The following is an 11622-nucleotide window of genomic DNA, read 5'->3' as shown; positions in this document are numbered from 1 at the left end:
TATTAATCCATACATTTCAGTGATTGGCTTCTCTGCTGCCTTGCTAACTAGTTTTTACCCTCTCTCTAAATGTGAAGTTCTACCTGACTGAGGTGAGGTTTGTTCTGTGTAATCAGCCCTTCATCATCAGCGTCTATAAGGTTGTCAGCGCTGTGCTTCTGTATTTCTTATTGTCAGCTAATATCCCTCTCCACGCTCCCTCTCCTCCCCCTCCATCCTCCTCTCCGTCTTCCACTGAAGTGAGATATTGTGTTTCAGGCAGGCCATTTCTCACTGTCAGTAATGCACATCAAATCCCACAAGAAGGAGGGCTAAGAGGTTTGATCGCCCGTAATGCCTTTACCTACACTAAAGGCTTAAGAGAGGAAATCACATTCAAAGTTGCCCCGGCGCTGCACCGCACATCTGGGTCTCCGCCGGCTCTCAGCAGCGGGTGGAAATCTTGTGGTTCATAAGGCCTCAAATAGAATCCAGAGCTCCTAATCCATCTTGATCTCATTTACACACAAGTGGCAACTTTTGACTAATATTTTCCTTGATATTCTGCCACGGCTGCAGCAGGAATAGCTCGCAGAGGTCCAGTCTGGGTCTGCTCGCAGGTTATTTTCGGATCCTGACTGCACGTATGTCCCGGCTCCAAACGCGGTATGATTGGGCGGGAAGTTTGGTGCAATGCTTTCTTTTCCGTGGTGTAGAAGCGGAGGAATGTGCTGCGGTGACATGAGCGCTTGTTTCCTACGCTGTTGCGTCCTCCTGCTGCAGCGTATCCTCAGATGACCTCGGGTCTGCTGCTCGCATTACAGACGCGGCTGAAGTGAACACATACGGCATCTGGATGTGCAGGGACGACTCTGTAATGAGATTTTCCTTCATATTAAGAAACAAACACTGATTATAGACCCTGACTAACTCTCTCTGCTAACTGCTTTATGTCCTGTGGGGGTTTTTTTACCCTGGAAAATCTGTGTTTCATTTGTGTGCACAAAACAAGCAGATTATCTAAAACACATCCTCAAGATCATCACTCTTATTTCTTTTAGATTTAAACCCCCCCTTTTCACTGATTATTGTTGTCTTTTGATTTGTCAAAAAGCCTTGTTGTTGGATTAAACCCTGCTTCCTGACAGCCATCCTTGGAGTGACTCTCACAGCAGCCAGCCAGCCGTTCTGCTTTAGCACCTCAAATTGTTCGGTTGACATATTTAACAGCGGAAAACCCCAAATTCACCTTCTAATACATGTTGGCAGGTCGATTAAATGTCACTTCTCTTGTTAGAAAAGGCCTAATATCTCTTAAAGGTTCAGTGCGCGGATTTTCAACCTCAGTCCTATCATGCTATCATGGGGAGCCAAGAAAGAAAGAATGCACTTGGGCTATGTGCCTTTGGAGGACGCTATCCGCTTCTCCAACGGGCCCTGGAAAACCAGCCAGGGAGCTTGCTACACTTCCTCGATCTAGGACGCCGCCTCCGAAGTCATGTCTCGTTCAAAATCGTCAGGTTTGAAATGTAGACTGCAGACATGAAGATTTATTCAGACTATTTTAGATTCTCGTCGTATTTCGGAGCCGTTGCCTGCAGAGAAACGGTAGTATTTCACTCCAGCGTCTCTCGCTGGGCCGTTCCTTTCAGAGGGAGGGGAGCAATGCATGCTGGGTGTTGTAGGAAAGTAGAATGGGCGAAACAACGAGCTGTTTGTACAACTTTCTCTGCAGCTATGGCGCCAATTTCAAATATTATTGCTTCTATTGATTACAGAGAACACCAGCTTATCCAGGGGCGAACTGCTCCTTTAAGAGGTTCATCTCTCGTTCATACATTTCTACAGAACATGGCCACCTTTAATTTTACATTTTCAAATGCCGTCTCTTCCCAGGTCGTTAAAGACAGACACACTGCACACGGTAGCGTCTTGAAAACATTGTTGTGGTGCCTAAAGCTTGGTTAGCTTCCACCAAAAAGTTAGCTGTTTGACACATTCATTGCAAGCAGACCTCCTCTGTCTTACTAGTACTAAGACCAGATGCTCTGAGCGTCCAGTATCGCCGCAGGTGGCTTTACGTTGGAGTCAGCTGAAAGCCCGGTGTGTCTCACGCAGACACTGAAGGGATTCTGTGTGACAAAGCGTCAGTATTCGACCAGTCGGGGAAAAACAACAGGCTGAGTAAGATGAGTGAGATTCAGAGGACACAGCCAGGTGAGCTCTTCCTTCTGTTTTCAGTCTTAATCCTAATTTAAGCCAACAAGCTGCTCGCTGCAGCTTCATATTTACAGACAGACATGGCTCAGGGAGAGAGATTACACACAGTAGTGCCCTTTATTCATGCAAGGCATCATGGGAAGAGGAACAACAGTTGGGGGGAAAACTAAAGAAAACTAAATGTAAAAATTGAAAGAGTTTTTTTCTGTCCTCTGAAGGTTTAACGTCTCACCTGATTCTGGAGCAGACCTGTGAGAAGCTGTTTAAAAGTCCTACGTCGTAATGTTGCAGCTGTACGTGTGTTTGTGTCCATCTGCTCTCAGAAAATACAACAAACTCAGATAACAGACACCATTAATCTGCAGGTGTGAGTCTCCAGACGGCACATATACTTTTACACATGAACCATCTTGCATTAAAGCGTTTCAAACATCCCGTCTGACCTCCTGACCGCGTGCTGCCGTGTGAGAAATAAAACATCTTCTGAGTTCGTTTCAGCAAGCAGAAGCTGCTGTCCTCCACGCAGCGCTGCCAGCTGCACGGCTCCTCCTGCTCCCCTCCCGAGCTCCTCCGTCCAGCCGAGCCGCCGTGCACTAGATGGCACTGTTTACAACGGCACGGGCTGCGCCGAGCTGCACAGCAAACACCATCTCACAATTACTGATTTACAATCCTTCCACTAATCTAATAAATGAGATTGTGCATTATACAGTTTGTAATTACACAACCACAATAAACACAGTTAACAATGCACATCAGCTCACATTTCCACAGCTGTTACTGCATTAGACGAGCAGAGATATGAAACAAGATATCAGATATGGCGATCAATGTGAAACAAGGAGATGATAAGATCACTCGCTGCTTTTTTCTCCTCTTTAATGGCTCATAATGTCATTAAATCTGACTGCCATTATTTGCAGATACATTCAGCTGCTCCGCGGGGGCTGCTTAATGAAAAGTGCAGTCTTATCACGCGTTTGTATAAGCGGGATATTTTACAGCTTTGATGCATCTACCTGCTTTGTGCTCCTGTCTGCCTCCTCTCTCTCTCTCTCTTCAGCTCTTTGTTGCTCTTTTGTTTGTCAGTTTGTCTCTAACTTTCCGTCTGTCGGCGTCATATTCCTGGATGTCTTTGTGTCTCGGCCTGTGGGCAGGTTTATGACAGCGGGCTGCTCTGGTTAAAGCTTCCTCAGGCATCAAAAGGCAAAGAGAGAGACAGGCTCTGTCACATTATGCGGGCCCTCCTCCGCCAGCTTTGATTGAGAGTAGTGATCCACAACTGATGCGGAGACGAGCCGGAGCTCACCTCTTGTCAGCGGCGGATGTTCTCCGCAGGCAGACAGGCGAGCGGCGATGACAATGTTGGATACGCTCGGTGGGCTCTGACGTCCTGCCGCACACTTTGACGCGCCCGGTGATATCTCACTCACTGTTTGTCTTTAAGAGGAATCGATTGTGCAGCCGCTGCAGACGAGATTCAGACGAGGGTTAAATATCGGATTCTTTACATTTCTCTGCAGCTTTTCAGGAATTTAAAAACTTCTTACTTTCATCCAATTAAACCTCATTACGTCCTGTTTGTGGAAGTGCAGCTCATGTGTGCAGCCTTTTTCCTGGTGGAGTTCAAAGCACTTAAAAACTGCAACATCCCCCACATATATATTTGTACTCCTGCTGACATCTGTGGCTGTTTTATAAGAAAAATAAGTATTCATGTCAGAGAACAGGTGTACTCCTGAGACAGGGAGGATAAAGTTTTAATGTATACCTAGTCAGCTAAAGAGGGAAGTAAGACAGTGTTTGTGATGTCCTTGCAGAGGTAAAAATACATTAAAAATAATGATCATTTTTCTGTTTCACTGCTTCTCATCAGGTGAATATTGGACCTCAAGACTTTGTGGTTTTCAAGACAAATAATCAGTTTGAATCTGTGTCAACTGTGTCATTTCTAATTCCAACATGGCCGCTGTCAATAATTACCTTCAAATTTCTTTAACTGGTAGCAGCAAAGTCTGGTAGCTCTGAATCTTTACTTTATTTCTCTTGTATTTTTATCATATTTTGTCGACTACTGATGGATGTTTCTGTGGGGAGAAGAGTTAATTCAAGAGAGGAGCTCCTTTCATTGAAAGAGATCTGGAGGATAGCCCCCTCTTCCAGCTGAGGTAAAGAGGTGTTGGTGGTTGCCGTGCTGGTGCAGAGGTGAAGGCTTGGAAATGGAGATATAAGCTCTGCCATCAGTCATCATGGGAGGTGTCGACTCTCTGCCCGGCGAAAGTGAAGAGCTGGAGATGTTGGTGAGGACTCCAGAAAATATACCACAGCTGCTGAAGTTCTCCATGAAACAGTTGCCAGGATACAGACTCAACAACACGGATCGTCCACGTCATAACACCTCGATGGAGCAAAGAAACAACGGTGGTGGACGACTCCTCTCTGTTCGCTGCAGGACGGAGAGATGTAGAAGATCTTTTGTACCCACAGCCATCAGACTTTTTAATTCTTCAGTGAATGGCAGATGAGATGCCAGACAAGTGAATTTCCCTTTGGGGATCAATAAAGTTATTGTTATTTCTACAATATATCAATGCCGGACTTTCCCTCAGGAACTTTAAATATTTTCTATCTTAAGCCTGTAACTCTTGATTTTCCTTTTCAGACTGTTTGCTTCATCTGAGCGTCGAGTTTGTTTCTTTTTCTTTGGATTTTCACTTATTGTTGAAGTTGTATCTGTAGTCATCCATCTTTTCTTTGTTTGTTCAGCCATAGTAGATTACTGTTTACTCGCAACACTTGCAGAGAGCGGAAAAGCAGCCGCTTAGCTCCGCCTACCCTCTCTGGCAGACCAACCACTGCTGGGTGATGGAAAACGCGTCACTAACTGGACTCTAGGAATGTCGCACCAGACACCCAGTCCATAATAATACTATATACTGCAAATGCAAAGGCTTTCATCAGTGGGCCAGATAGATAGAGACTTAACAGACATTTATTTACAAGAAAATCTTCCAGATTATTACTTTAAAATTAACATACACTCATCAATAGGAAAAGCATCCTTACGAAGACGGGAGGCGTGCTCTGTTGGCCACACCCCCATGTGTGTGACATCACTCCACCAGGATGTGCTTTAAATAGTAGATTAGGACTCGTGTGCTACGTGTTTGCATGCGAGGACAGAGGACAAATATGAAGTGTGCATTTTTTAGAGAGTACCCTTTTTAAATTCCAGTTAAACAGGAAGTCAAATAAAAGTCGTTTGATGTGAAACTTTGGTTCCTCCAATTAAACAGAATCTGAGAGTGTTGCTCAGTTCATCTCTTATGTAAAGGTCCACGCAATCTTTGAGCTGAGCGTGAAACCAGAATTGTTGCAACAAGAATTTAAGGACATCTAAAGAAACACGATAACACGACAGCAGAGATTTGTTTTACTTGATTTGAATTCTTCCCAACGACTCCACCGTCCCGCGTTTCGGATTGTTTTGCATTTTAAAACACACATTTGTTGGGTTCTGTCGCGTTACCCTGACATGACCTTCCCTCCGTCATCTGGTGCACGTCTGATATCAGATTTAACTTCCTCCCAGCCAATAAAATGAGTATTTATCCTGCAGAGGCTCATTTATAGCTGCACCGTGAACCCGGGTCACAGATTCATAAACCGGCCATCTGCGAGAAATATGCATGACTTAAGAGATGCTGCATTTAGCGTCTGCAAGGTGTCGTCTCCATGTGTCGGAAACCCTCCCTCTTTAAATGTAACATGCGTTGGCGGCGGGCTGATTGGCACGCCTCGCAGCTCTGAAGAGCCAGTGAAGCCGCTCGTTTCTTCTGGACTGTGTCGAAGGCTGCGCGTCGACGTGTCCTTGCCGGGCGGCTGGTGTCTTTCAGATCCCGAGCGGGAGCAGAAGCAGCACTCGACGTTTCGTATTAAAGGAACATGTTTTTCCCGCGTTTTAACAAAAGTTTCTCCACAGCTTCTGTCTCGCAGTCCTTGTGGTTTCTCCATCTGTGGCCCTGCGAGTGCTTTTGTCTGCACTTTTCTTTCTGATGATTCTCAGCTATAGCACATGTTGAGATCATTAATTTCAAACCCTGCCAAAACCACTTCCCACACACATGCATGGCATTCATTCCTCCCCTCTCTCTCTCTCTCTCTCTCCCCCCGGCTCACTCTTTCCCTTCCTCTCTCTCTCTCCAACTCTCTGTGTCGCTTCGAAGCAGGAGTAATCCTGTTCTCTTTTCAGTGTATCAAAATCACCATGTGGCTTTGTTACAGTAGGCACAAGCCGAAGCTGAGAGACGGATTTCTTTTGCCTTAAAAAAAATGTGTAGCTCGAACAGGTTTGTGCATAAAGAACGAAAGAGAAGAAAAGCGAGGGGTGAGGATTTATGCAGCAGCCCTGGCAGAATCCCTTGTTACACCTAACATCGCAGAAACCTGCACCGTTTCAAAGCAGTGGCAGATATGAAATATTCAACAGCCCGTATTACTATTACAACACACAGTGAAGTAAAAGAGCCAGCCACGGTCTCCCCGCACACTTTTAATTTAAGAAAACTTGATGATTATTGGTTCAAATAGGACTCCGGCTCCGCAGCAGGAGCTGGAAGCGAGGCTGCATCTTTAACAAGAATCTCCCCAAAAATGAAAAATCTCAGGGGTGGGGGGGCCAAGAGAGAGAGGGCGAAATGAGGAGAGAAAAAGTGCTGCAGGAGAATGTGTCAGAGCGTGTGTGTGTGTGTGTGTGTGTGTGTGTGTGTGTGTGTGTGTGTGTGCAGACAGCTCTCTGGCATGGCTAACGCCTGCTGGTCTGAGCAGAGCGAGCTGGAAGCCGGCTCAAAGCCCTTCACCTTCACAGCCGGGCTGGCACGATGCAGCGAGCGCGGCTGGCAGAGCGCGATGTTTATCACACAAAGGCACGATCAAAGAGCGCTGGTATCTGGCTGCACCACTTTCATCTGGGTTCCCACAGCTGACAGTAGCATCCGTGGGGGGCTCTCCTCTCCTTTTTCTCCTCCTTTAATGGTCTCTCTCTCTCTCTCCATTCTCCCCCTCACACATTTATCACTGCAGATAAGGAGACTTTATGTGAGATTCCATAGCCAAAGAAATTTCTCCTCTAATCAATGATGGCTTTAGGAGCGGCCCGGGGATCAGGCGTTCCTTGTAAGGCGGAGGGGGGAGAGAGCTCGCAAACTTTCCCTTCGATGTTTATGTTGCAGCTCCCAACAGGCCAATCAGCTTCCACCTCTGCTCCTTCTCTTCAGCCCAACAGTCAGAAAACCAAACTAGTCAATGTGGTCTCACAAATGATAATCTATAGAACGTCGACATGGAAACGCATTTCCCTGTTTTTGCATAATGAAAGAATAAAGTCTGCAGGGTGGTGGTGGAGGTCTTTCAGCGCATCGTCTCGCATGCAGCCTGCACATCATCGTTAAAATAATCCTGTTTTAATCGATCTCAAATAAAAAGTTGCAGCATTCCTTCTCTTTGCAACAAGGAGCCCAGGTTTCCGTCTTTCAAGTCATCATTTAATGTGACCTCACAGCGTTGGTGACATCGTGCCAGCTGCAGCAGGAAGCAGGGATCTGGCTGCAGGACATCGTTGTGTTTACAATCCACATTCCAAACATGAACCGTGATAGCTCGAGCATAAATCACTTCTCTTATAGGACCTTTGGGATTTTAGAGATATGAAGCGTTTGAAGATCTTTCAAGAAATGACATCACAGTAACTCCAATGTAGACGATTTTTATTGCAGAGTTCAAAGGGTTAACTGCTGTAGCGTTTTTAATGTGACTGAACTTCCACCCTGGCATCACCGTGGATCTTTTAGTTTTGGTGCGAACAGGTCAAAGCACCGAGGCTCCTCGGTGAGGTTTAGAAAATGATCCTGGTTTGGCTGAAAATAACACGACAAAGGGAACCGAGCAGCAGCCTGCTGGGTGATGAGGAAGAACTTTCCGGCAGCCCCGAAGGCCGCTGAACTTGAAATTCTTTCCACCAACACATCATCCGAACTGAAAAGGTTTTTACATTGCAGGCACGAAAGATTCAAAATAGATTAGTACAAGAACAAATCGATCATTTGTGTCCTTCAAAGCGCTAAATTTAGCCGACTATTTAACAGACTGTCTTACAGACTGGGTTTAACTACAACTGCAAAGACACGGAGCGACTTCACCTCATGAAAACCTGTTCGAGAAGAGAGAGGGGCTTTGAAATTTCAGCCTACACGTGGGGCTTGACAGCTCCAGCCTGAAGTCTGACGTTTGGTATGCAGTCTCCATGTTGTTGAGACAGAAACAGAGAGAGGAGCCAGGATTTGAAGGAGGCAGAGCTGGAGGGCCGCTGCGGACGAGGGCTCCAGATGAAATGGGGTATTTATCATTCTCTAACTGTAACCCTTCAGTTTGTGATTCAGACATGCTCCAGGAGGAGACACTCAAGTCCTCCACTCAGCTGGAGCGGGCATTAGGCATTCGCCACATATCTCCCCTTCCTCCTCTGACATCCAGCGATGCCACAGACAAAATGAAACTGCAAACAAATGGCTTTCGTGGTCACATCAAACTGCCTCGTACCCGTGAAAAACGGCTGCATCCTCTGTCAGTGAACGCACCGTTTTCCCCCCTCGAGTGTGTGTTTGGAATGTGCGGCTGCTGTTGTTGCGATCAATCCCAATTTAACAGACACCGGCTCAAAGTCAACCTTCAGGGAGCCATGAAAGCTGACAGGTGAGGACTCACTGCCGTCTCCCCGATTCACATCAAAGACACGGCAACAGTGGCGGCTTCAGGAGAAGACAAGCACTTTTAGAAAGAACAAAGAGACTCGGAGAAAAGAGAGCAGGACTCGTCTTCAGACGAGGGATGGCCGAGAGGCTGAATACCAAAAGGGCATGAATAGTAAAAAAGGTTCCATCTGCCAAATGCAGATTTTGGAGGATTCACACTGAATGTAACACAAATTAAAGATGATGGCGGCCATATGAGAGAATTAGTTTGACAAAGACCTGAACTTAACTCATAAAACATGTTGGATGCTCAATCTGCGAAACAAGCCAGTCCTTATGACCGTGTACAAGCAGTTCAAACGACCATTTAACATAGACGGTGTGTAAGAAGAGGACAAAGATACAGTGATGTCACACACTGGTTTGTGAGTTCTTTAAAGCCTTTGAGGTCGGCATTTAGGCCGTCACCAGCTTGGCTTATTTCAAGAAATGAGCAGATTTGAACCAACGACCGTATATATAGATGAACAACGCGTCTCCATCTGCTCCCATTGTACGAAAGTGATGCCAAAACAGCCCCTGTGATAGGTGCTGCCATGTTGCGATGGCGACGTCATATGGAGCCAGAGTCTGCGCAGTAGAGATCGGCGGTTGGCGCCGCCGAGCCACTTCCGCTAACCAAAACACACACTTAACTTACCGAAAAAACAGCAAGGATCCCGCACACCGGCATGTTAACAGCAGAACAGCTTCTCTGTGTTGGTCTGAGGTTAACGTTCACAGGTATGGAAACTTCAGTGACTGTAGTGATTGTTTTAGTTACGGTTTCTCTCGCCGTTCGTCCTCCACTCTGCTAATCCGGAACAGATCAGCTGCAGGAGCCGTATGTCAACAGAGCTGTCAATCATCGTTTTGACAGCATCAAATAACTAATTAAAAATAAACTCGTCAGAAAAATGAACACTTGGACATAAATCAGCATGATAAGAACTAACTATTAGACAGAAACCATGTTTGAGAAAAATGTATTTGGCGTGTAATTTGATTTTATAGTTTGACTCATGTCCCATCTGTTAACATGGAGGAGGCAGGCTTTATGACCTATACTGCAGCCAGTCAGCAGGGGGCGATAGAGAGGGTTTGGCTGTCATGTCGGCCATCTTTTTATACAGTCTATGATTTTGGAAGAGGGTGGAGCTACAGAGAAGCGGGGGGTGAGCAAAAGCTAACGCTAGCACTAGCTTGGTTAACAAGGTGCATCTGTAATTGAATATAACTGATATAATGATAATTTCGGCTAGCGAAAAACATGCTACTCAATAGTTTGAATGCCTTCTCAATCATAGCGACCTATCAATCACAGGTAGCCCCGCCCTAAACCCTCCCCTGCTTCCTGGTCTGTGTGATTCATCAGCATCAGTGACTAAATGAACATCATGCTGTGTTGAAGAAGACTTGAAACTAGAGACTGAGACCATAAACTCATCAGGAACATGTTTACTGAGGGAATAAATCAGGAGAGAAGGAGGAACACTTTCTCATAGACTTCTTTAACAACCAGTGGAGTCGCCCGCTGCTGGCCAGGAGAAACAAACAGCTTATGATGGATGATTTCTTTGGTCGCTTGGTGCAGCTGTGAACACATCCTTGACATATCCTTGTAAGTTGTTTCACTTCACTCATTGGGTAACAGTTTCCTATGTACAAATCCATTAGCTACAGAGCAACATTAGCATTGTCCACCTGACAATGACAGTTGAATATTCACCCTCTTTTATCTCTCGTTTGTGCTCTACAAACCCCTACAGGAAGTAACCTGCTCTTCAGCTGCTATCTTGTTCACCAGCTCGTCTCCAGCTGTGCTTGTCTGCTGTTTGGTGCTGAGCAGGTAGAGTACTGTAAGGGTTTAGAGCTTTTTCTGCTGCGGCTGAAAACAACTCCATGTAAAGGTGAGAGTGAATAAACCTGCAGGCTGCAGAGCTAAACTGTGCCCTGAAACTCGCTATGAAGCTCTGAGAGGATCTGCAAGTGCAGCTAGAAATTCTCAGTAAATTCATCCTGACATTGTTTTCACATTTGTCATTTGGGTTTTGGGTGAGTAGCTTTCCACACAACAGCAGGCCAAAGTAAACTTCCCTGTGACTTCTTCTTCCTCTTCTTCTTCTTCTCTGGAATATTGAAACCAGATCTGCGCTCGAACTTCCTCGATTTGTAGAAGCAGTTCTGAAGAAGCGTTGCGGTCAGCGCTAACCTCTGAATGTATTTCATCTCATGTGACAGCTTCACAATAAAAGGCATCTCGTGTTTCGCCAGTTGATACTTTTAATGTGAAGCATTGGTTTAGCATTAGATGTAACTTAACACAGCTCTGACACACCTTCGAGTCGATATCAGAGAGATGAAATTAAAGATCAGTGAAGATGTGTACTCTGTGACTCCTGAGCAGGCCTGGCTCCACCACGAACACAAACTGCTGCACCGAGAGGATTTATTTATATTATGCCTTTAATATTGTTCTTTATTAATATTAATATTGCACTGATAAATTAGGCACTCTGGAAATGATGCTGCAGATGAACTAGGTCACTCGGCGTACGGCTCTTAACTGCAGTCATAACCGAGCAGTTATTTTCCTCTTCCATAAAACCTGTGGAAAGCTTTCTGCTCTCTCAGC

This window comes from Semicossyphus pulcher, unplaced genomic scaffold (assembly GCF_022749685.1).
Source record: "Semicossyphus pulcher isolate SPU_LCO1_2020_fin unplaced genomic scaffold, fSemPul1.0.p SCAF_18, whole genome shotgun sequence".
Classification (NCBI taxonomy): domain Eukaryota; kingdom Metazoa; phylum Chordata; class Actinopteri; order Labriformes; family Labridae; genus Semicossyphus; species Semicossyphus pulcher.
Note: the sequence above shows the minus strand (reverse complement) of the source record.